Genomic DNA, 25910 nt, shown 5'->3' on the forward strand with positions numbered 1-25910 from the left:
GTGAATTCTTCTTTAAGGTGGGTTCCCTAGAGAATAGAAAGAGAGGAATTGGAGAAAGTGAACATGGACATATCTTTTCAAGAGTTGCTACGAAGGGGAGCAGAAAAATAGGTTGCTAGCTGGAATGGGATGTGGAATCTAGATATTTGGTTTTTTTAATAAATGGAAGAATTTCAGATGCTTTTTATGCAGATGGGGATGACTTTATAGAGAGATAGTAATCAATGATATAAAAGAGAGAAGAAAATTTCTGAAGTGATACCTTTGATTAAGGAGGAGGAAAAAGAATCCAGTATAAGGGTAGACAGGGTGGCCTTAGCTAGGAGTAAAGACTGTCCATTCTTAATAATGGAAGGGAAGGGAGAGAACGTGGGCGTGGGCACGGGCACATCTGTGAGGCAAATGTGGTGATGCAGCTTCTGGAAGTTCTACATGACTGTTTCTATTTCCTCAGTGAAAGAGGAAGCAATGATGGAAGAGGGGATGGAGGTTTAAAATGAGGAAAATGTATGAAATACTTACCTAAGAAAATGAGAGAGTGAATGGATCAGGGAGATGATTCCTGAGCAGCTCTAAGGGTCTGCTCGAGTTTAGGAGTCATGAGGCCACTCAGCATGGTTGCGCTTTTACCTCCAGGCAGGTTCAGCTGCTCAGGTGCAGGCTGGAAGAAGTGAAGAGGTGAATAATCTCGCTGAGGTTGGAGTTTTTCAAGAACAGTATAAAGAAGCAAGAAAGGGAAAAGATCATTGAAGGTGCAAGTATGGGACAAATTATAATGATGGATTGTAGACTATAAGCTGGATAAAGAGGGGAGTGAAGCCACAGTGGGGTGCTACAGTAGGGGATAGTGAAAATGACTAGGATCTATAAATTGTTGGCCTCTGTGGGGTCAAAGACTTGTTGGAATTGGGATACTAAAACTGGAAGGGTAAGAGGTAGTGGTGATCAGAAAGTGGCATGCTTGGAACTGAGATTAGGTAAAAATTGCAATTACTGGTAATAATAAGGTGTAGGCTTTGACTATGGGAATGAGTGGCTAGGTTGGGGTGTAGGGCAGTATCACTGGAGGAGATGAAGTCAAGAAACACAGAAGCCAAGACATAGGGAGGAACATCTATATGATTATTGGAATTATGTCTCTGTGAAATTACTGACTTATAACTAAGTAAAAGTAAAAGTGAGATGCAACCTCCAAGAAATGAGGAGGTATGAATTAAAGGTCAGTAGATGGTAGCAACAAAGAGAGGGCAGTGGGTAGTATGGTCTGGTGATATTATTTAAAGCTGAGAGTTTTAGGGTGGAAGGGGTAAGAGGCACCACGATGGGCAAGGAGAACATTTACCCCACCTGGGCTCTGTGGTAAAAGGAGTTTGGAGATAAAACAGCAACCACTTGAGAGGGTTGCTGGGGAAGCAATGTCCTCTCCCAGAGGTCAGATTTCTATCAGAACAAGAAAGCAAAGAGAAAGTACAAGATTGAGGAAGTATGGGATTTGCTGGTGATTGGCTCTGACTTCCAGGGGCATGCAATGGAAGGGTTTCCTCGGACGTCTCCTGAGGTCGATGGCATCAAAAAAGTGGATATAGAGAGCCAAATTGGTGATGAGAGCCAAGAGGATGAGGATGCCCTAACCAAAAGGTGTCTGACTTAAACAGCTATAAAGGCCAAATGAGATTAACCCTGATGGGTCAAGGCAGACAGCGGTGTGAGGCTGTGAGCGTTGGGCAGAGGGAGAAGGGAGAAGTCAGGGTCCCATCAGGAACACAGAATTCTGGGAGAAGTGGTCTTGTCTGGATCAACCCAGACTCCAAGGCACTCTTCTCATCTATATAGCACAAGGTGCTCTGAGCCTTTCTTCTGACTCTCTCGGTGGATCTTTTTGGTGAAACTGGGTTGTTCTCACTCGTTTAAAGCCATCTGTGTTGATGTTATATGATCCACACCTGCTTTAGCTCTCCTTATGAATTGGGGTCTTGGGAAGTGGCCTCGCTGGCCCACCCCTAAATTTGGTTCTAGGAATAATGAATAACTCAGTTTGGCTGAAGATAATCACTGGATTAAAATAGACTATTTGTGATAGGATGTAAGTCAGCCACGATGTCTTTGCTTCTGAGATGTCTGGCAAAACACTACGAAGTAACATGTCGTTGAATCTCGGTGTGTTCCCTGGTTCAGGCCTGCTGGTGGTGCACATGTTCTTCTAAAATGTAAATTGGGGGTCATACTTTTTGGACCATTCAATTTTAATATGAGTTTGTTGCCTTGCAGCTCTTTACTCAATGTCATCATCTTTCATCGGAAGGGCAGATACTACCTATAGCAAAGTGTCCTTTATTTCGCTTTCAATTTCAGACCTAAATTCTTTCACGAATCTTTAGGAAGATAATAGTTTTGTCAGATAATAGTTTAGTCAGGTATTTTTGAAAGAAAAGATAGATTTCTAAAGATCTTAAGCTATCTCTATATATCAAAAGCAAAGCTTAGATTTCTTAACATGAACATGTAATTTTACCGAGTGGTTTTCAGACTTTTTGACCACAATCGACAGTAAGAAATATATTTTTTATCATCACCCAACACACACACAAAACCACACACACACCCAACACAAACCCATGCACACACATACATTTGTAGAAAATTGAAACAAAAATTTCAGGAAATAGTATTGCCCTTACTTCAGGGGATGCCCCTAATACTTTCTATTCTGTTCCATTTACAGAAATGCTGGTCTGGACCCAGTAAATTGATTTTTCAACACATTAATAACTTATAACATATAATTAAAAAACTCCCATAAACCATAGTTCAGAGAACAGTCAGGGGACATAGGGAAAGGCTCTGACTCAGGAGACTGAAGAAATTCCACCTCTCTTAGCATTGTTAATTTTGGAAGGAGAAGAGAGACCAGGGAAGAGAAAGAGTAAGACAGACAGCCTCCAGAGCTCTCAATGCCCCCCTTTTAGGGTATAACCTTGAGGCGTGTGTGTGAGGGAGTATGTGTGTGCATGTGTGTGTGTGTGTGTGTGTACCATAGAAGTCTTCAGATTGGTATGAGGGAGCTGAAAGTATTGGAACTAGTGGTCTGGGTCCAGGGCCTAGGGATGCTTAAGCCTCTAGGAGAAGTTGTGCATTTGGGTTAACACTGACTCTAACCGGAGGCAGGAGCTGTACAGTGTAGCAGGGGCTGAGAAATAGTCTAGACAGACAGTATAAGAGCACTGCTGGGTCCCTGGCCTGTGAGGAGCATACAAGGAATTCAGGTTTCTGCTTGGCTTGGTGACGGGGCTCAGATGCCTGAGAGGATGGGTGGACTAGCAGAGTTGAGGTTGAGATAAAGAAAAGATCAGATAGGAATAGGAATTTTGCAACCACAGGCAAATGACCAATAGTGTGAACTTTAAGAGAAGTAGATACAGGTGTGATATTCTAAAATATTTGATGGGGTCAGCAACACTTCCATGTGTACCAGTTCAGGACCAGACATGAGGGTGAAGCATAAAGAACTTCCTGAGTTGGGCACAGATGTTAGCTTAAGGCCACTCTTCCTCAAGAAAAAGAGGAAGATTGGCAATGGATGTTAGCTCATGGCCAATCTTCCTCACCAAAAAAAAAAAAAAAAAAACCAGAAAGAAGGAAAGAAAAACTTCCTGAAGAGATATGAGGACCCTCCTCCCCAGCTGTCACCGACCTATGTAACTCCCTCCTCACAGACCCATATGCCATAGATGGTGTGGGTCAAAAGAAGGAGGAAAAAGCCAAAAGCCTAAGCATTTAGCCAGAAGACACCAAGATATGCAAAAGAGACTCTTAAACCAGAAGAGAAAGAGATACTATTTAGTTGAAAATTTGAAGTCCTCTTGGTCCTGCAACTTTTGGGGAAGATGGAAACAATTAAAGAAAAGGTGAAATGATAGTTTGTTAAATCTGTATCCCTATTACAGGAGTCCTGATTCCCAGAGGTTCTGTCTTAGTGACCTGGACAAACAGGATCATGCTTATCTTTACTTAACACCATCATAAGCTGGGCACTTTAGACGTTATGTCACTTAAACTTTACCTTGGAGGTGATTGCTCTTAGCCCTACATCACACAGAAACTTAGGACGCAGAAACTTAGAGATAAATGCTGTGTCAAAGGGCACATAGCTGGTAAGAGACAGTACTGAACCCCAACCTGTCAACCTTCGCAGCCTCGTGTTATACCTTGCAGTGCTGTGGTGACCTAATCACGCTGCTGTCCCGGCAGTGCTGCCCCTCGAGGAGCCCTTCAGTCACACTGGGCAAACATGGTCCTTCACGAGAAGGAACAGCAACAAGGTGATTGTGAGATGATATACAGTACTTTATAGTTCATAAAGCTCGTCACATTTCTTAGTTGACCTTCACGAAAACTTTGAAGCAAGTGTTCATATTATCCTCCCTCTACAGATGAAGGAACCAGACCTTAGAAGTATCAAGTAAGTTTCCAGAAGGCCCACAGTTAAGGGGTGGAAGGGAGACCCTCAGCTAGAGCTGTTTATTCCTGAGAGACTCACATAGGCCTTCCTATTGATCGGACTGCCTTCCTATTTAGTTCAAGGACAGGAAGAAAGTGGCGGAACATTCTGTTAACGTTCCTGCCTTCTTCCCTGCAGGTGGGATACAGGCCCCTCGTCTCTCCTTCACATCCTTCTTATCCTCTGACTGCTGGTTGCCGTTTTGTGTCTGGCTGTGCTGTTCAGGACAAGTGGAGTCTGAGTTTTTGACAGGTGATAAATGGCAATGATTTATTTCCCTTTCTCCAGTCTGAGGGGTGGCAACCACTGCAGCAAGGAAGCAGCTGCCTCAAGCTGGGGTGTGGTGGGAGGGGGGCTCCGAAGATGCTTGGCCACAGGCAATGCAGTTACACGGGCTTCTGCTTCCAAATCCTTTGAAAGAAGGTTCTGCGTGAACTCAGACCTTTCGCACCAGCTGGTTTAGCACATTTTCCTCTATGGTTTTGAGGAGTCAGAGAAGATGAGGAATAAGGGACAAATGCCCCTGTGCTGACTAGAGACTGAGCTTGGAAGTCTTGAATAAACTGGCTTCCACATTTAAAAAAAAAGCTCTAAACGAATTGTGAGCCGAAGAGCTGATGTGACTCTTATCGGTCTGCTGCCTGCTGACTTTGGCTGGGAGATAATCACCATGGTTAACAGGGATCCCGGCAGCCAGTTATTCATTCCTGACCATTCTCACTCGCCATTGTTTTGACATATAAAACCCTGAAAGAATATCAAATCTCCAATGCCTGCAGCATTTGTGCAGTTGTGTTTTCTCTTTATGAACCACAACTTCCTCATCCTTTCCCCACCTCTCCCTTCCTGCCTGCCCCCCGACCCTCACTACCAACTGCAAGGGACAAGGAGGAGGCTGAGCAGGTGGCCTTCCAGACCTGGTAGCCTCACCCTAACCACAGGAGCTCTGCTACCATCTGCTTTAGGAAATGACCTGCTGGGCACCATTTACTCTGAAGGGTTCCTCTGTGAAACAGTTGAAAACCATATGCTCTCAGAGGTTCGAGATCTCCAGCTACAAGTTCTGATAGGGGTGAGGCAGTTGCATTCAGGCTTCCTGTTCGCCGTCCATTATATAAGTAACTGCAGATTATTGTTAGCCCTTATTATCTGTCTCTTTCCTCCAACTGTGACCACCGGAAAGAAGGTGAAGAAACCCTGGCACATCCTGTTTGTGCAGCTGATTGAATTAATTTTCTTAGTCAAGTCCTGAGTCTCTGAAGGTAAAACTAATTTGCCTGTCAGGAAAACTCTTAAGTTTACTCAGTTTTGGTCCAAATTTTGTTTGGTTGCTGGGACAGTTTTGAAGCTCCACAGATTAACAGCGTCTGTGTAATTCTGTTCCTTTAACTAACCTGGGCCCACTTACTCAAATACATAGTGGGAGGATACAATAGGACTCGCAGGATCAGCTCTTGGTCTCCAGAATTCATTCGGGCATCACCATGAGCTTCCTCCAACCCACTGTTTCTTGCTCCCTGTTGCCTAATTTGACTCTCATCGATCCCTTGGCTCTCTTCAGTTGACATACTATTTTGGACTTGTTTTTCTGTCACAATGTCAGCATTTTCCTCTAACATATATATATATATATATATATATATATGTATATATATATATATTTAAAAATTCACTCTCTGGATCCATAGATTGCAACTGGGCATAAAAATGTTCCCTTGCTAAAACCCCTACTCCCATCAGATCTTGAGGGGTAAATTCTATGGCAGGCTTCTGCCTGGATTTTTGTCAGGGGGAGAGAAACAGGAATGTGTACACATAAGGCAATTCCAGAGGAGACAGTAAGATCTCTGTCAGGAATGGGAAATGAGGCTAGTACATGAAGTCATTCATCCTTACCAGGCCCTGAGGCCGGCAATCAAGATGCAGCTTTTACCTTCATGGTGCTCACAGGCCAGTGGAGGAGGCAGCTTCCCAAGCAAATAATTCCAACCCAGTTCGTTCAATGTCATCGTAGATTTTGTATCAAAAACCAAAGGAAGGAGATTGTAAGCTCTAGGAGAACAAAGATCCTGTCTATCTTATGCACTGCTAGTTTCCTGGAACTTAGCATAGTGCCTGGGACATTATAGTATTTAATATATATTTGTTTAATTGAATTGATTCATTTATACCAAGTATAGCCAACGGTTTGATTGATTCACTCAATTATTTAATAATTTATTCAGTCATTTATTCACTCCTTAAAAAGTGTTAGCTATTTTTAGGTAGTAAGGAAATTTATCACCATTTAATATGAATGTAAAGTTATTCTTAAATAACAGTTGAAAGAATTTTGAGGGGCTGGCCCTGTGGCCGAGCGGTTCAGTTCGTGTGCTCTGCTGCGGCGGCCCAGGGTTCCACCGGTTTGGATCCTGGGTGCGGACATGGCACCGCTCATCAGGCCATGGTGAGGTGGCGTCCCACATGCCACAACTAGAAGGACCTGCAACTAAGATACACAACTATGTACGGGGGGGATTTGGGGAGATAAAGCAGAGACAAAAAAGAGAGAAACTGGCAACAGCTGTTAGCTTAGGTGCCAATCTTTAAAAAAAAAAAGAAAGAATTTTGATAAATATAGCAGTTGAAAGTTATGACTGTGGGCATACCTACCCTTTATTAAATAATCACTGCATGCTGATTCCTCCCTAGGCATGTAGTATCATTCTCCTTAGGCAGGTAAGAAAATAGAGGTTTATAGAGCTGAAATAACTTGTCCGGTTCACATAGTGAGATTCAAATCCAGTTCTGTCTGCCTGACTCCAGAGCCTATGGTCATTGCCTGCCCGACACTGCCTCTGCTACAGGGTGTGGAACCTTAGTGTCAGGCCCTGGAGAAGTGGATGGAGCTGGATTTAGGCAAGGTGGAGGCTAGAGGAACTAAGCTGTCTGTAGGTTTGATCCTTGAGGGGGATGGCCAAGAGCCTAAGGGGTTCTGATGAACTTGATTTGATCAGAGCTGGTATTAGGCGGCAAAGATTTTTATCTGGTCCCAGGCAGTGGTGATACTTAGACAATAGAGGCTGGGGATAAGGCAGCGACAGGATTTGAAATAGGGCTATAGCTGGCAGCAGGTTGGGAGACAGCGATGAGAGAAATGGGATAGGGCACATCCCATTGAGAGAGAAGCCTCCTCGGCAAAGTTGGGAAGGCCTTGGAACCTGGGTAAAGCAGGCTAGATTCAGGAAACTAAAGCGTAAACCAGGAAACTGCTGAATTGCATTGAATGCTGCTTTTTAGGGCATACCTCTCATTTCCTTTTTTTGCCGATATCTTACCAACACAGCTGCAATGTAGTGCAGTATAAAGAATCGTAAACTTTGGGCTCCTTTCTTTCTACTTGCTAGCTTTGAGTGTTTTATCAAGGGGCTTCATCTCCTTGGATTTCATTTTCCTGATTTTAAACATGGAGATTTTAACATTGGCCTCACTCTGTGGTTATGAGGATCATAGGAGAGTTTGTGAAGTACCACACTGTCTGGATGCTGATGCTCTGTATCCACTGAAGTCTTATTCTTACATGTTACATTTTCATAATACTAGGCCTTGAAATTGTGTGAGTGGATAACAGACCTGGAAAGCAGAAGTTGTTGGAATGGAACATGTCAGTGACTGTCGAGCATTGGGGCATCGATTAAAAATGGGCTGCAATCTTTCTTGGGGGAGGTGGTGGAGTTTAATGGAAAATAACAAGGAATGCTCATAAAGCAGCTCTTTATGCAGAGAGGAGCCAGTTTTTGCCATGTTGCTAAGGTCCCAATTGTTTCCTGGCTTTTTTGTGTGCCTGTGTCAGCCATTCTGTGGGTTCCTTTCAAGAACTTGGTGATACTGGCCTGCAGATAATTAGATCAGTGTCATCACTTTCACTGTCCCCCTTTTATTCTACTGAGACCATTTGCATGAAAATAGAAGTGGGTGATATTCCTTTCCCATTAACAAGGCTTAATTTCTTACTGGGATGTAACTTGGGGGAGTCATCACATTTGGGGGTTTGTAAAAAGTCCCAAGCCAATATGTGCATGAGCCTGCTTTAAAGAGGCATGCAAGACTCAAATGTTTAGCTAAGCAATCCACTTCCAAAATGACCTCCTAAAAACTTCCCAACATGAGGGGCCGACCCTGTGGTGGAGTGGTTAAATTCGCGCACTCTGCTTCGGCAGCCCAGGGTTTCGCCAGTTTGAATCCTGGGCGTGGACATGGCACCGCTCATCAAGCCGTGCTGAGGCGGCATCCCATATGCCACAACTGGAAGGACCCACAACTAAAATACGCAACTGTGTACCGGGGAGCTTTGGGAGAAAAAGGAAAAATAAAATCTTTTTTTTTAAAAAAAAAACAAGACTTCCCAACATGATACAGAAGATCTTCATCTGAGGTTAGTCAGGATGCAGCTTGTTCAAGAGAAACTTTTAGGAAGCCTATGTTCTGTACTGAAATTGGTTCTGATGTTCATAAACACATAGGTCTTCCCTCAGCTTAGGGCTTATCAAAGAGCTAAATCTAACAAAAACTTCAGTTTGCAACAATGAAGTTTGGGAGGAAGATTCACATATTTGTCATGAATTTGCTATAAAGTAATGGAGGTGTAGTAGAAAGAGGATAGATTTAGATGTCAATCAGAACCAGGTTTAAATATTAGCTCCTTCATGTACTACTGGTGTGATCTCAATGACCCTGTTTTCTCATTCATAAAATGAGGATAACCTACCTTACTACTATCATTCTCGTATATAAAGATGTGAATTGCGTAGAAAAGGCCTAGCAAGGTAAGAGGCACTGTTAATTGCTTATCAAATATTAATTCCGTTCCTCTTTCATCTTCCCTTCTTCATATTCCTTAATAATTGATAAAGAGATAATGGTATCGTTTTTACACCAGATTTCCTGGATCAATGGTTTTACACATGAACTGCTTCCAGTACATGTAAAATCTATGACATAGTGTGGTTTGTTTCAGTTACATAGGTAGGCTCTGGTTTTGTTTTCTGCCTATTAAATGTAAGAAATTTGCCTCCAAAAAATTCTCCCACCCAGATAATTTTATGGGCAATTTCTTTTGATGACTACTCTTCCAGTGCTAAGAGAAGGAAGACAAAAAAAGGGAAATTTTCCTGAGTCATTTATGAAGCTAGCTTTATTCTTACATCAGGATAGATATTTGATGTGTCAGTTTGTGTTTTCTTTCTCTGCATTTACTCCCATTTTCCCCCCTTTGAAGCTGGCAGCCAGTCCCTGTGTCTCTTGCCTCAGGATCTGTGGTAAGATAGATAGCAAGGGCGCTCTGCATCTTCCTTTTCCGGCTCTTGTTTTCCAAAAGTCTAAGCTTTCTGAAGGGATCTTGCTAGGTGTCCTGAGAGGTTGGGACGAGGGAGAGGGTCCTTTGACAAGCAAGGCTGAGAGGAGAGGTTCCAGGAGACTGGGAAAGGGATAAAGATTTATGGGAAGACTGGGTCCCTTGAACAATGGCACTCTGTTCTGTTCCTTGGCAATTTCCCTCTCGCCCTGCATCCCTAAACTTCAGTGAGTTCCTAGTCTTGTCCAAGGTTCCTATGCTATAATTAATTTAAAAATAATAATAGCTGACTCTTATATAGTGTCAGGTACTGTTGAAAATGTTACATAGTGAAATTCATTTCTTTCTCACATTAACTCTATTGGTTAAGTATTATCATTCTCCCGATTGATTTTATAGATGAGGAAACTGAGGCTCAGAGAGCTTGGAAGGCATGGAGACAGGATTTGAACCTGGGGAATCTGGCTCCTGAGCCTATTTTTATAACTGTTTTTCTGTACTTCTGGAAAGAGTAGAGACTCTGGCTTGAATGGGCCTGCAGGTTATATGAAACTGTGTCTCAATGAGAATGACCTATGACTGATGATTGGGGAGCTCATCCAAAGCCCTGATGCCATGTAAGACTCCAAAAACTTCCAAACCTGGGGAAGAGGTAACCCCAAGGATGACTGAGGTTAAATTTTCTGTCTGTAGAGCTTGATGGAAGCTTGGTATTGAAGTTAAAATGATTTAAAGAAAATAAATGTGTTGTTTTTTTGTACATTGAGATTTTTATCTGCCAAACTCTGATACCAGAATCTGGAAAAGGGAGAGTACAAAATATTTGTATAACCTTACTTGAAATATTAACATCAATAAAAACTTGCACTTAATTGAGTGCTCAGCGTGTGCCATGATACATAATATCTTATTTAATCCCACAGTCTTGTGTGGAAGGTACTAAGTCTTAGGCAAATTAAATAACTAGTTGAAGAACAGATAGCTGTTGAATTGTGGAGTCAGGATTCAGATCAAGGACAATCTGATTTCAAAGCCATGCTCTTTTCCAATATGAAGCACTCTAATGCCTTCACACTGCTGCCACTAGACAGAAACATCCTTAATAGAATAAACTAGGTTTAATTTATGACCATATTAAATGATGAATGCGTCATATAACATGTGGTTTAACAATAGAAATACTAGGCAAATCCAATATTAGGAAATGTAATAATGTAATGTATTGCAATAATAATGTAATGTAATATAAATGTAATTTGTTATCACCTATAAATCATCTTGATTAAAGTTAAGACATCATTTAAAAAGAATTATATGCCATGACCAAATGGGATCTATTCCAGTATGCAAGACTGGTTCAACATTCAAAAATCAATTAATATAATTCATCATATAAAGAGGCTAAAGAAGAAAAATCATATGATCATATCAATAGATGCAGAAAAAAACATCTAACAAAATCCAGCACCCATTCATCATAAAAAATCTCTCAGCAAACTAGGAATAGAGGAGAACATCAGATTTTGGAAGAAGACAAGGATGTCCCCTCTCACCATTACTATTCAACATTGTACTGTAAGTCCTAGCTAATCCAATAAGACAAGAAAAGGAAATAAAAGGTACACAGATTGGGAAGGAAGAAATAAAACTATCTTTGTTTGACATGATATGATTGTCTATTTAGAAAACCTTAAATAATCCACAAAAATACTCCTGGAACTAATGAGTGATTATAGCAAGGTTACAGGATATAAGATTAACATACAAAAATCAGGGCTGGCCTGGTGGTGCAGCAGTTAAGTTTGCGTGCTCTTCTTCAGCGGCCCGGGGTTTGCCGGTTTGGATCCTGGGCGCAGACCTACTCCCTGCTTATGAAGCCATACTGTGGCAGGCATCCTATATATAAAATAGAGGAAGATGGGCGAGGATGTTAGCTCAGGGCCAATCTTCCATAGTAAAAAGAGGAGGATTGGTGGCAGATGTTAGCTCAGTGATACTCTTCCTCAAACAAAAACAAAAACAAAAATGAATTGCTTTCCAATATACCAGAAATGAACAAATGGAATTTGAAATTAAAAACACAATACCCTTTGCATTACCGCCAAAAAATTGAAATACGTAGCTATAAACCTAACAAAAAATGTATATGACCTATATGAGAAAAACTACAAAACTCTGATGAAAGAAATCAAAGAAAGTCTAAATAAATGGAAATATATTCTATGTTCATGCATAGGAAGACAATATTACTAAGATGTCAGTTTTCTCCAACTTGATCTATAGATTCAATGCAATCCCTCAAAATTCCAGCAAGTTATTTTGTGGATATCAATAAACTCATTCTAAAGTTTAAATGGAAAAGCATAGGAACCAGAATAGCCAAAGCAATACTGAAAAAGAACAAAGAGCGTTGTCACTATCTAACTTCAAGACATACATAAAGCCATAGTGATCAAGATATTGGCAGAAGAATAGATAAACAGGTCAATGGAACAGAATAGAGAGCCCAAAAATAAATCCATGGAAATATAACCAACTGGTCTTTGACAAAGGAGCAAAGGCAATTCAATGAAGAATGGATAGTCTTTTCAACAAACGGTCCTGGAGAAACTGGACATCCACATGAAAAAATATAAATTCAGACACAGACCTTACAGCTTTTACAGTATCTATGATACAGAAACCTATACAACTTCTAGAAAATAACAGAAGAAAATCTATATGACCTTGGGTTTGGTAATGACTTTTTAGATACAACACCAAAAGCATGATCTGTGAAAGAATATATTGATAATTTGGAGTTCATTAAAATTAAGAACTTCTGCTCTGTGAAAGACGCTGTTAAGAGAATCAAAAGACAAGCCACAGACTGGGATAAAATATTTGCAAAACACATATCTGATAAAGGAATTGTATCTAAAATAGGTAAAGAAACTCTTACAACTGAACAGTAAGAAAACAAACTAAAACATGGGCAAGATATCTGAACAGACACATCTCCAAAGAAGATATACAGATGGCAAATAAGCATATGAAAAGGTGTGTTATTAGGTAATTGCGAATTAAAACAACAATGAGATACCACTACACACTCATTAGAAATCTGAAACACTTGTTACAGCAAATGCTGGCAAAGATGTGGAGCAGCCGGAATGCACGTTCATTGCCGGTGGGAACGGAAAATAGTACAGCCATTTTGGAAGACTATGTGAAAGAGAAAGAGGCCTCTTTCAGATAAAGACTGGGCTCCTTGGACTGTTGCCTCATGCTGGGCCCTGGGGATGGTAACCAGTTAAGAACTCTTTTCTTCATAGGTTATAGTCCTCTGGGACTTGCAAGCATAAGCCCCGCTGGCCACCAGAGCCAGGCAATCAAGAGGTGTCTCCTGGGTGGCAGCTGCAAAAATCAGTGTGCCAGAGGAGGGTACAAGCTCCTTTTCAGGAGATACCAGTGAGCTGGAGTGAGGCAGAATGAGACCACAAAGATGACACTTGCCAGCCTCCATCCCCAGAGAGTACTCCAGCAGGCCCTTAGCTGTTGTTAAATTAGATGTCTGCCCCACAGGCTGATACTTTGAGTAAGCAAATCAACTTCTTTCATGTAAAGTCCGGGTGCCTATCAATTGGCTCCTCTATGCTGGTCTCTGGAGTAAGCCCCAGCCTGAAAGCTCTTTAAGAGCTATTTCTCAGTTTGTTATAGCTTTGTGGGTCTCACGGATGTAAGCTCCATTGTTTTTCAAAGCCAGATGTTTTGGGGGCTCATCTCTCAGGTGCAGGTCTTAAGAGTTAGGATGTCCAACGTGGGGTTCAAATTCTTTTCTCCTCGGGGAGAAGCTCTGGGTTTTGAGTTCCCTCTCAATTGTGGGTCACTGTGCTAGTGGTTAAGGTTTATGGTGAGATTGTGTCTCAGCCTCTCCTACCCACTTCGATGTGGGTTTTTTCTGGTTTACGCCATGGGTAGGAGTTGCTCAGCTAGTTTTTAGGGTTCTTTTTCAGAGGAAATTTTTCCATATATAGCAGTAGATTTGATGTGTTTATGGGAGGAGGGGAGTTCAGGATCTTCCTACAGTGCTATTTTGAACACTATTACCATTTCTATTGGATGATGGAGTGGTACTATGTATGTTCAACTTATGGCTTATCGGGGCAGACAACACCCACTTTATGATGGGCAGCCCAGGTCATATGGTAACTTGGTGGCCCAGGGTTAAGCATTCAGTCTCTGTGAAGCCCTAGTAGAAAGCCAAAACTGTTTCCCAAAAGATGACTAGTTATCCTCAGAGGATGGCAGGGCTTTGCTTCAGAGTTCTAAGGGTCTGTGCTGTGATTTTATTTATACATTGATAAATTTGAGTTGTTTCCATTTTTTGGGTATTATGAATAATGCTGCTATGAGCATTTTTGGACAAGTTTTATGTGGGTATATATTTTCATTTATCTTGGGTATGTACACAGGCATGGATTTTTTGGAATATATGGTAACTCTATGTTGAACAATTTGAGGAAATGCCAGACTGATTTCCAAAGCTGCTGCACTATTTAACATTCTCACCAGCTGTATCTTAGAGTTAGAATTCCTCAAATCCTTGCCAGGAAATAGGTATTTTTCTGCTCTTTGGATGGATTATAGCCATTCTATGGGTGTGAAGTTGTATCTCGTTATGGTTTTGATTTGCATTTCCCTTATGGCTAATGATATTGAGCATCTTTTCATATGATTATTGTTCATTTATAAATGTTCTTTGGAGAAATGTATATTTAGATCCTTTGTTCATTTTTAAAAAGCAGACTTTATTTTTTAGAGCAGTTTTGAGTTTACAGCAAAATTGAGTGAAAGGTACAGAGCACTCCCTAAATTCCCCCTTCCCCAGCCTCCCATACTATTAACATCCTACACAAGAGTTTGTACATTTGTTACAACTGATGAACCTACATTTACACATCATTATTACCCAGAGTCCAGAGTCTACATTGGGGTTCACTCTTGGTGTTGTTCATTCAGTGATCTTTAAGAAATGTATAATGACATGTGATGTGGGCTCAGTGAACTGAAGAGTCAAAAGAAAGATTTCTTGGACTCTCAAGGTCTAGTGGTAGTGCTATTTTATTCAGAGACTAGTGTGAGGACAGGACCCATGGGCAGTGAAGAGCTGCAATGGGTTGAGGGTAGGGCTAAATTTATAAGGCATGGATATGTGAGTTATTTTTGCTAGATAAAGGAAAGATCATGTAAAAAGGTTGTTAAAGTGGTATCAGTGCAGGTGGGGTCTGGTTATTGTGTGGTTGTATAACTTTAGATATGAATCAGTTCAGGATGTCCTTTACTTCCCGGGGGATGATATAGATCAGCATGTAGGCCAGAATGCCTTGGGCTTCTCTTCCTGGGGCAGCCTTGATATACATCATAAAATGCCCCCCGAGCCCCTTTGGCCCTGAAATCCTTTGGGGATGTGGATGATGGTCAATCTTCCATGACTGCTTCTGGCTGTACAAGTTCATAGAGCTGCCCCTAAATGGGGGCCAAAGGCGTATAGGCAGGAGGTTCAGTGGACTGGAAGGCTGCACCCAGAGAGTCCAAGGCAGACAAGATATACAGATCCTCTGGAGACGAGAGAATCATTTGATGAGAAGTGGCCCAGGAGACTAAAATATGTTGACACGTGGAAGACAAACAATGAAACAGACAACAAATTTTAATAAGAAATACAAGCAATATGATTAACTGAATGAATAAAGATTTGATAGTAGTCTGGAGACCTGGACCTCACCAGGAGTCCAACTAATCATTTAGGGGTAGGGTAGGGTCAGCCATAGATTTAATTTGATGACTTATATTGGATAGAAGGCCAGAGATATTTTGATGGTAGTCAGGAATATAGACACAACATTCAGTTTTTATAATGGAACAAGTGCCCCCCCTGTGCTACCATCAAGACATCAAGTGCCATTTGGTTTTGGAGGACTGCCTTACTCATTTGGGATACTTCTAAACTGAGCAGCAAAAGGCTATGTTGTGTATTGTTCAATGCCTTCATGGTAAATTTGTTTAGGGCTTCCATGTACCAGATGACACTTTTGATTCCAATTGGGGAAGGAAAATTGAGGCAAGTTGATTATACCAGTGGAAGACAGAATGGGTCCAGCTTTGTTGTAGCTTGGCAGGAGAAGATATAGTAAAAGTAGTTCTATCTTGTATCCAAATGAAGCCTAGGGTGCATCATCCAATCCATCCAAGCAGCAGCCAAGGCCATAGGTTGGAGCCACATAACCATTGAGTGCCGTTAGGGGCTAATTAACATGTGCTGGGCTGTCTATCCCAGTCAGTCCCAAATTTGATATAGTCCATCTTGTGTGTATCAGTAGATTGGGGACCTTACCTTAGGAACTTATTGTCTGGGAGCCACCTGTGACAAGGTGAATCTAGCTAGTATTTGGGCAGTACAGTTGAAGGAAAAGGTTTGATTGTGGCCAGGGAGCTTCCAGGTATCAGAGATGGTTGACCACAGGAGATATTATGATTAGTAATAGATGAATCTTGTAAAGAGAAGAGCTAGAATCTAATATCCATGAATGTGTATTATGGCTTCTACTGAAACATAATTTTTCTCTCTAAAATCACCCTCATTTTCTACAAAAGCTAGCCAAATTAAGATTAACTGGTTTGCAAAATAAGTGTAGTCTCAATAAAACTTCGTCCAATTATTTCCATAAGTGCAGCAAGAATAGCAATTGATCATATAGGCTCTTTTAAATATGCTTTGCTGGAACTTTTTATAATGAATCTCAGATTGAACTTTAAAGGCCTCTCAAGGCCAGGAAAGCCAAGCCAAGGACTTGTCACCAGATTTTGCCTGCAATACCTACAGACTTGGGTGGATTCCTCTCTTCTGAAGTTCCCTCAAAATATTTTGAGGTTCCAGGCACCTGCCAGATAAGTGATCTTCCTTATTTACCAGGTAGGATTGCTGGAATCCCCGTAAAAAAGGTACCAGACCAATATTTCCAAGTGGCTTTATTCCAGAAAGTCAAGCTTTATTCCCCAAAAGCTGTCTTGTCGTATCTCAGACAGTATCTTTCTCTCAAATATGACATTCCAGTCAAATCCTTGGTAATATAACCAATGTTTCCAATTGTGTCCCGTTATAAGGAGAACAGATTCTTATTGAATTTATGCAAATAACTATATTGCAATGAAAACAATATTCACTCATTAAGGGTTTCCAAATCCTGGAGGGATCAGGTAGGGAGAAAAATAAATAAAAGTTTCAAATCTTCTTACAAAGGTGTAACTTATCAAATTGATGTGTCATGGTTAGCATGAGAGAAGAAGAGAAAAGACTTTGTTAAATCCAAGAAAACAAAACAAAACCTCAAAAAATCAACAGTATTTCAAACAAAAGTCATAATAAATTATAATCATCCTCATCAGTTCATTCAGTCCGCTGTAATCGATTCTTGATCTTAATCTTCTATCAGCAGTTTCATGAGATCATCAGTTTCTCTGTTAGAGTTCTGTAATTTCTTACCCAGTTCAGTTTTATGATCTGAAAGTTTATCAGAAACCTGTATTCTAGAATCCTGTGTCAGAATCCTTTCCATGAATTTCTCTGAAGATGAAACATATTTGCAAAAGCAAAAAGCATCAGAGTAAAACAGCAACTATCTGCAAATGACAAAAGACTCAAAGGGCAATTGACAAAGAAACTTGGCTACTTCTGTGACGCAACACTTCAAGATAATAACTAGAATTATGGCTGACAACCAGGACAGATCAGAATTTTAGGAATGTTATATAATTTTAAAACATTGATATCAATAACATTTATCCACATAATACCACCTAAGAAGGTTTATCATCACTTATTTGACAATGCTTTGCAGGTAATTTAACAGACAAAATAAGCCTAATTAGTTTAGTATTTTCCTCCTTATAGGAAGAGACAGAAAATTTCTTTGAGAAGTCTCAGGGGCCCTCTGAAAATCCTCAGAAAAAAATTCTCTTCCTTCTTCCAGGTCAAAAGAAAGCCTTTATTCAGGGCTTGAATACATATACATATTTTTTATTCAATATATATATTCAAAATATATATATTTTGGGAGAGGGCTTGTCAAAAATATCAAAATGTTTTAAAACACTCGTTCAGATAGGAAACAACACTCACTGTGAAACAATGTTCAGGTATCCATTCAAAGTGATAACAGAAATAGTCGAGGGCAAAGAGTTAAAATACTCAAAGAAAAAACCTTAATAGTGAGACCTCAGTCTTTTTGAATACAGGAAATTATTTTAACAAAACATAAATTTTCTGTCCTTTAGGTAAACTTACTCAAAAATAAAGAAAAACTTTTTATAACCTCTTTATCAAGAGCAGACCAAAAGTTCAAGAAAATTATCCTTTTGAGAGAGAAAAACAAATTTTAATCTTTGCTCTAGCTTATTATTATTTTTTTAAAGATTGGCACCTGAGCTAACATCTGTTGACAGTGTTCGCTTTTTTTTTTTTTTACTTCTTCTCCCCAAGGTCCCCCAGTACATAGTTGCATATTCTAGTTGTAGGTCCTTCTGGTTGTGCTATATGGAACACTGCCTCAGCATGGCTTGATGAGTGGTGCCATGTCCACGTCCAGGAGCTGAACTGGCAAAACCCTGGGCTCCTGAAGCGGAGCACGCAAACTTAACCAGTCAGCCACATGGCTGGCCCCTGCACCAGCTTATTTTTGACATTAAAACTCATTTACTCAATTGGATTCACTTCAATCTTAGCCAACCTTACCAGACATAAAAATCCTTTCAAAATTTCTCTTTCTACAAACCTTCTATAACTTTCTTTTTACACTCAGAATTTGTCCCATGCTTCCTTCTTCCCTTCTAGTATGTTAGGACAAATTTATCTTTCTTAACCCAACAAACAAAAATACTTCCATTCTTTATACCTTCTCTAGTGAAAACTTACATCTTACTTTCCTTGAATACAAACGTTTTCCTTATTAATTTTTAGTAGCTTTAATTACACATATTAATTAGAGTTTTCAACTCATACCGACATTAGTGAAAACTAAAAAACTAAGCAATTATGAACCATCTTTTACATTAGCATTCTGTGGTTTGGCAAATTTATAAACACTTTTTAATAATTTCTAGAACCATAGAACAACTACTACTTCATAGAATGACCTTTAATAAAAAACAAGGTATGTTTACTAATAGACCCAAACGTATTTTAGTTTCTCTGTAATAAGAAGCCAAAAGTAGATAAACCAGATTTAATAACTAACCTCTAATATTCTATCATCTTATTTGGAAATGATCTAGATACTCAATGAATTTTTATCATTCAGTTTAACCTAGGTCAGCACGTCCTATGCTTCCCAGGGGATGATATAGATTGGCTTGCAGGCCAGAATGCCTTGGGCTTCTCTCCCTGGGGCAGCCTTCATCCACATCAACATGTATCCACCATTATAGTATCATATGGAATAATTTCACTCCCGTAAAAATCCTCTGTGCTCTGCTTGTCCATCCCTCCCTCTCCTCTACCTCTGGTAGCCAGTGATCTTTTTATTGGTTCTGTAGTTTTGCCTTTTTGAGAGTGCCATACAGTTGCAATCATCCAGTATGTAGTCTTCTCAAATTGGCTTCTTTTACTTAGTAATATGCATTTAAAGGTCCTCCATGTCTTTTCTTGGCATGATAGCTCCTTTCTTTTAGTGCTGAATCAAATTCCATTGTCTGGACGTACCACAATTTATTTATCCATTCTTTATAATTTTAACTCTTACATTTAGGTGGGGGATCTGTATTAGTTTCCTTGGGCTACTGTAACAGAGTACTACAAATTATCTGGCTTAAAACAACAAACATTTATTCTCTCACAGTTCTGGAGGCTAAAAGTCCAAAATCAATGTGTTGGCAAAGCCATGCTCTCTGTGAAGCTTCTAGGGAAGAATCACTCCTTGCCTCTTCCTAGTTTCAGATTGCCTCAGGCATTCCTTGGCTTGTGGCAGCATCACTCCAATGTCTACTCCATCTTCACATTACTGTGTTCTCCCTCTGTCTCTCTGCATCTTCCCATTACATTGTCCTCTCTGGTCTCTGTATCTGTGTCTCTTATCTTCTTATCATGCCAGTCATGTTCCGTTAGTGCCCACCCTAACTCAGTATGACCTCATCTTAATTTACATCTACAAAGACTCTATTTCCAAATAAATTCACTTCCATAGGTACTGGGATTGGGTTCAAACTTTATTCTTTTGCATGTAGATATCTAGTTGTCCCAGCACCATTTGCCAAAAAATCTATTCTTTCCCCATTAAATCATCTTGGAAGCCTTGTTGAAAATCAATTGACAATAATATACAGGTTTGTTTCTAAACTCTCAATTCTATTCCTTTGACCTATATGTCTCTCCTTATGCTAGTACCACACTGTAATGATTACTGTAGCTTTGCAGTAAGTTTCGAATTGAGAAGTATACGTCTTCCTATTTTCTTGTTCTTTTTCAAGATTGTTTTGTCTTTTCTGGGTCTCTTGAAATTCTGTATAAATTTTAGGATCAGCTTGTCAATGTCTACAAAGACGTCAGCTGAAATTTTGATAGAGATGGCATTGAGTCTGTAGAACAATTTGGGTGATATTGCCATTTTAACAATATTAGGCTTTCTGATGCATGAACATGGAATATATTCTACTTATTTAAGTCTTCTTAAATTTCTTTCAACAATGTTTGGTAGTTTTCAGAACATACGTTTTGCGCTTCTTTTATCAAATTTATTCCTAAGTATTTTATTCTTTTTAATGCCATTATAAATGGAATTGTTTCCTTAATTTCACTTTTGAATTGTTCATTGCTAGTGTATAGAAATACAATCAATATTTTATGTTGATCTTGTATCCTGCTATCTTGCTTAACTTTTTTTATTGGCTCTAATAGTTTTCTTGTGGATTCCTTAGGATTTCTTCTATATAAGATCATGTCATTAGCAAATAGATATATTTTTTCCTTTCCAATATGGATGCTTTTTATTTAATTTTCTTGACTAATTACTCTAGCTAGAACCTCCAGTACAATAGTGAATAAAAGTGGTGAGAGTGGACATTCTTCTCTTTTTCTTGATCTTAGAGGGAAAATCATTCACCATTAAGGATGATGTTAGCTATAGATTTTTGCAGTTACAAATATTATCTTTAGATTTCATGTGTAATTTCATAGTGAAATTAATTTTCAGAATTTTTTATGACTCTGAAAATATAGTTCATATACTGATCCGTGTGGTAAGTAGTAAAAGATCTGTAGAGACCTGTTTCTGTGTATACATCCCACACACTGGAAATTCTCAGAAATAAACTTAAGAAGGCTGGTTTTCTCAAATTAGGTCAAAAGACTCTTGAAAGAAACTGCAGTTTTGTCTAGAAATACATAGGAAAAATAGATAGTTACAGATCTTGGAAAAGAAGAAATAATTTCAGAAAATAAGTATTTAGAAATATCTTCCGCTTAAATATAATCCTATACACAAAGGCTATGAGTACATCATTAGATAAGAATATCTAGTGTTGTTGAAAGTGGGAGTAAAACTCTGACAAGCATTTCTAGTGAGAATATAAATGGCTATAGTCATTTTGGAAATTATTTGGCAATGTCAATTTAAAAACTAAATTCATCATTGAAGCATCCCAAGAGGTTCAGGAGGTGTGGGAAGAGGTCGCTGGATAGGAACTGAGTCCCTCTCTGTGACCCTGAACCACTGCCTGACTGTGAACACTTTACTCTCCACTAAAATTTTCTCCTCTCCCTATAAACATCCAGCTTCTCAGCTCTGCTGTCCCAGTCCCGGTGCCAGGAGATGAGATCCTAGAAGTTTTGAGGTATTAAGAGAAATATGAGCTCCAGAGTCTCTGTGTCACATACAGACACACAGACACACAGACACACACACACACACACACACACATATATAATTCAAGATGGGAGGAGACATATACTGGTATGAACAGACACAGAGAGGCAATAGAGAGACAGACAGAAGCTGGGATACCTAGACACAAGGAGAACAAGGGTGTTTGAGGAAGATGAGGAAGGAACAGATACTTACTATGATCTTCTAACAGTTTTTTTGATTCCCCAGAAATAGAAACATGGGTGTATGACTAATGTAGAATGAGACATATATGATAGGGATGGGACTGGCAGGAAGAAAAAAATTAAAGGCAGAAATGACAGTTACTTTACTTCCCAAGTTCAGTGGTATTAAAATCAAGAATAACTAATCCTAAACATTTTGGTGTGGTCACAGTCTCAGTTTCCCTCAGTGATCTCTGGGGAGCATGTCAAAATCAAAAGGAAAAGAATATACTACCTTCTGTGAACGTTTTCAAGAACTGTGAGGGTTTTACCTCATTTATAAGCGAATAAGCTAGCCTGTTACTGTTCCCTGGATGCTAACAGAAGACATGAGACTGCTAGATCAGAGACAAAGGGCTTTATCACTCATGGTAAAGCAGTAACCAGAGTTTCATGTTCATTTACATCCAACTACTATGTCCTCCAATACCATAGGGGTGATACAAAGAGCCCATAATGGATGCCTGCACGTGCAGTGGTTGCACTATAGGAGAGGAACACTGAATTTAGGGGATTCAATGCTTTTATAATAAGTGGAGGCAAGCTTGCTTTTTCTCCAGGGAAGGCATTATCTTCTCTCTCAAGGTTGCTCACTGCAAACAGGGCCTTGAGAAATGATCCATGTAGAGAGAAGTCGGGGCATTGCATTTTTGGCATACCTGGCAAGAATATGAGTGAAGGGGCTGGGACTATGGTGGGCAAGAGAGGCACCTAAGGATGCAAAATTAAGGAGGCATTTATGCTCAGGGTCATGCAAGTGCAGGGACAGCATTTTTATACATCTGAGAATGAGTGCCTCCTTAAATTTTGTGTCCTAGGCACCTCACTTACTTCACCTTTGTCCTGGGACTAGTGCATGGATACTCAGGACCCACGACTTGCTTCTCGGAACACAAGTACCTAAAGGTAGAGATGACCTTTCATAGGGTCATAGAAGTCACAGGAGGAATTTCATCTGTAAAAAGAGAATAATAGACAAAATTACAGCTATGATAAAATAACTGGGACTAGACATGCCCTCCTGGAATAAATGATTATAAAACCAGATGAAATATATGAAAAAAACCTATTCCAAACATTAAATAATAGATGGCACAAGATTGTGATCATGCAGCAAAGAGAAACAATACAATTCTGCCAAGCTTCTGTGTTGAGGAAATTTCCAAATTGCAGAACAGAGAGGAAAATCCCATGGACTTGGCTGCCTTATTGAGATGAAGAGACAGAGATCAGAGTTCACGGAGGTTGAAGTGGGTAGAATTTTTGGAGCAGAATGCCAGAGAAAAGGAACTAAGTGAAGAGAGAGCTCCAGAAATCTACATGGGAATTCTCTTGAACTGGTTGCTGAACACTGTGCTATGCGTTCACAGGGTGAAACTCCACGAGGCCAGCTATAAGCTGAAAAGTTCTCAGAGCTCACATGGGACTGAAAGACATTAGAATTCCAGCTGGTCAGAGTGGAGAAGACTTGTTCCTTAGTAGAGAACCCAGAAAGATGAAGACAGTAATAGTGCGAAACTAGCCCCACAGTGAAGGCTACATCCAGTAGAAAATAGCTGTCAAAAAGGAAAGTTAGAAAAAAGATTTCGTTAGCAGATGAAAGCTAAGAGAATTTGTTGACTGTGTACCTACACAGCAAGAAATGTTAAAGGGTCTTCAAGCAGAAGGATAAGGACACCAGATGGAAATATAGATCTACACAAAGGAATGAACAGTGCTAGAAATGGTAAATATGTGAATAAATATAAAACAGCTTTTTTCTTGCCTTTAAATGTCTTTTAAAAGATGATTGACTGTTTGAAGGAAAAATAACAATGTATTATGGTGTTTATAACATATAGAAGTAAAACATATGACAACATAGCACCAAGAACAGGGGGAATTAAAGCATTTGATTATAACATTCTTACACTAGTGGTAAAGTATTATAATGTTGGTTCAAGTCAGAGTGGAGCAAGTTAAAGATGTATTTTGTAAACCCTAGAGCAACCACTAAAGAAAGGAAACAAAAGATACAATTAATAGGTCAATATTAAATATAAAACAAAATACTAAAAATACTTGATTAAGTGAAAAGAAGACAGGAAAAGAAGTGAAAAAAGGAAGAAAAGACTAATTGTAAATAAATAGCAGATTGATTAAATTTAAGCCTAACCATATCAATGATCTAAACCTGCCGTGTCCAATGCTGCTAGCCACATGTGGCTATTGAGCACCTGAAATGTGGTTGGTGCAATTGAAGAACGAAGTTTTTAATTTACTTTTAATTAGTTTAAATTTTAAAATGGGTACCTCCATTATTGGAAATCTTTCATGTATATTTAGAACAACTTGGGAATGTGAATCTACTTTTTCAACTCTAAATTTTATGAAATCTAAATACAGGTCAACTATTTCTGATAAAAATTTAGTGTCTTGATTGTGAGGTGCAGTAAGTATAAATGTATACTGGATTTTGAAGACTAGATACAAAAAATATATATACATCTTGTTAATACATTTTTACATCAATTAATTTTGAAATAATATTTTTGATATTATACATTAAATACATTATTAGCATTAATTTCTAATGTTTATTTTTATTTTTAAATGTTGATACTACATAGTTTAAAATTACATGTATACCTTACATTATAGTTCAATTGGAAAGTGCTGACCTAAACATCTACTTAAAAAGCAGGGATCATTAGATCATATAAAAAGTAAAACTCATACACAAACTTTCTGCAAGAAACTCATTTTATATAGAGATCAAAAATAAAAGAATGGGCAAATATATGTATGTAAACATTAATCATAAGAAAGCTATAGTGGCTATATTGCTATTAGATAAAGTAGAATTGAGCACAAGGAATATTACCAGGGATCAAGAGGGACATTTCATAATGACAAAAAGTGTCAGTTCATCAAGACAACATAAAATTCAAAAATGCGTATATACCTAATAACAGAAATTCAAAATAGATAGAGAAAATTGACAAAACTGAAAAGGAGAAATAGACAAACACATTTATAGTTTAAAATTTCAATACTTCTTTCTTAGTAATTACTGAAACAAGTAGACAGAAAATCAGAAAGATTTTTGAAGACTTGAAATAATACCATCCCAATTTGACCTAACTGATATTACAGAACATTCCACTCAACAACAATGGAATATACATAAGTTTTTATACATGCATATAGAACACTTACTAAGATAGACTATATACTGGGCAAGAAAACAAGTCTCAATAGACTTAAAAGGATTAAAATAATAAAAATTACTTTCTTTGACCACAGTGGAATTAAGAGATATCTTGAAAATTTCCAAATATCTGAAACTAAATAATACACTTATAAATAATCCATGGGTCAAAAAAGATAAGAAGAGGAAATTAGAAAATTTTGAACTGAATAAATAAAAACGCAACATATCAAAATTCATGAGATACATCTAAAGCAGTCTCTAGAGGGAAATTCATAGTATTAAAATACTTAAATGCTTACATTAGAAAAGAAGTCTAAAACCAATCACTTAAGCTTCCACCTTAAGAAATTAGAAAAGCAAAAGCAAACTAAATACAAAAGAGGAAGGATATAATCAAATTAAGAGCAAAAGTCAATGAAATAGATTAACAAATAAAAAATTCAATGAAATCAAGAGATAGTTCTTTGAAAAGATCAATAAAATTGATAAATTTCTGGCTAGACTGATGAAGAAAGAAAGATAAAACACACAAAATTCCAATACTAAGAATGAGAGAGAGGACATTATTACAGATTCTTCATTACACTAAAAAGGTAATACGGAAATGTTTTGAATAGCTCTACGCCAAATTAAGAAGGTCAAAATACAGAGTTTATTGAACCAATTTAAGACATATAGCAAGAAGCAAAGGGAAAGAGATGATCTAGATTAACACAGGATAGTTTGCAAGCACATTACATAAATCTTGTGCTATGCAATGCAATGT

At 38.8% G+C, this 25910-nt stretch overlaps 1 long non-coding RNA gene across 1 annotated transcript in view; it reads left to right on the plus strand.

Moving 5' to 3' along the window:
* The first annotated feature begins 4625 nt into the window (after window positions 1-4625).
* LOC123278858 (uncharacterized) overlaps window positions 4626-25910 on the plus strand; it is a 30377-nt gene continuing 9092 nt past the window's right edge. The window contains exon 1 of the long non-coding RNA XR_006516543.2: window positions 4626-4750. This is a non-coding gene — a long non-coding RNA (uncharacterized lncRNA). The remainder of the gene's footprint in view (window positions 4751-25910) is intronic.

The sequence above is a fragment of the Equus asinus genome, chromosome 20 (assembly GCF_041296235.1).
Source record: "Equus asinus isolate D_3611 breed Donkey chromosome 20, EquAss-T2T_v2, whole genome shotgun sequence".
Lineage (NCBI taxonomy): Eukaryota > Metazoa > Chordata > Mammalia > Perissodactyla > Equidae > Equus > Equus asinus.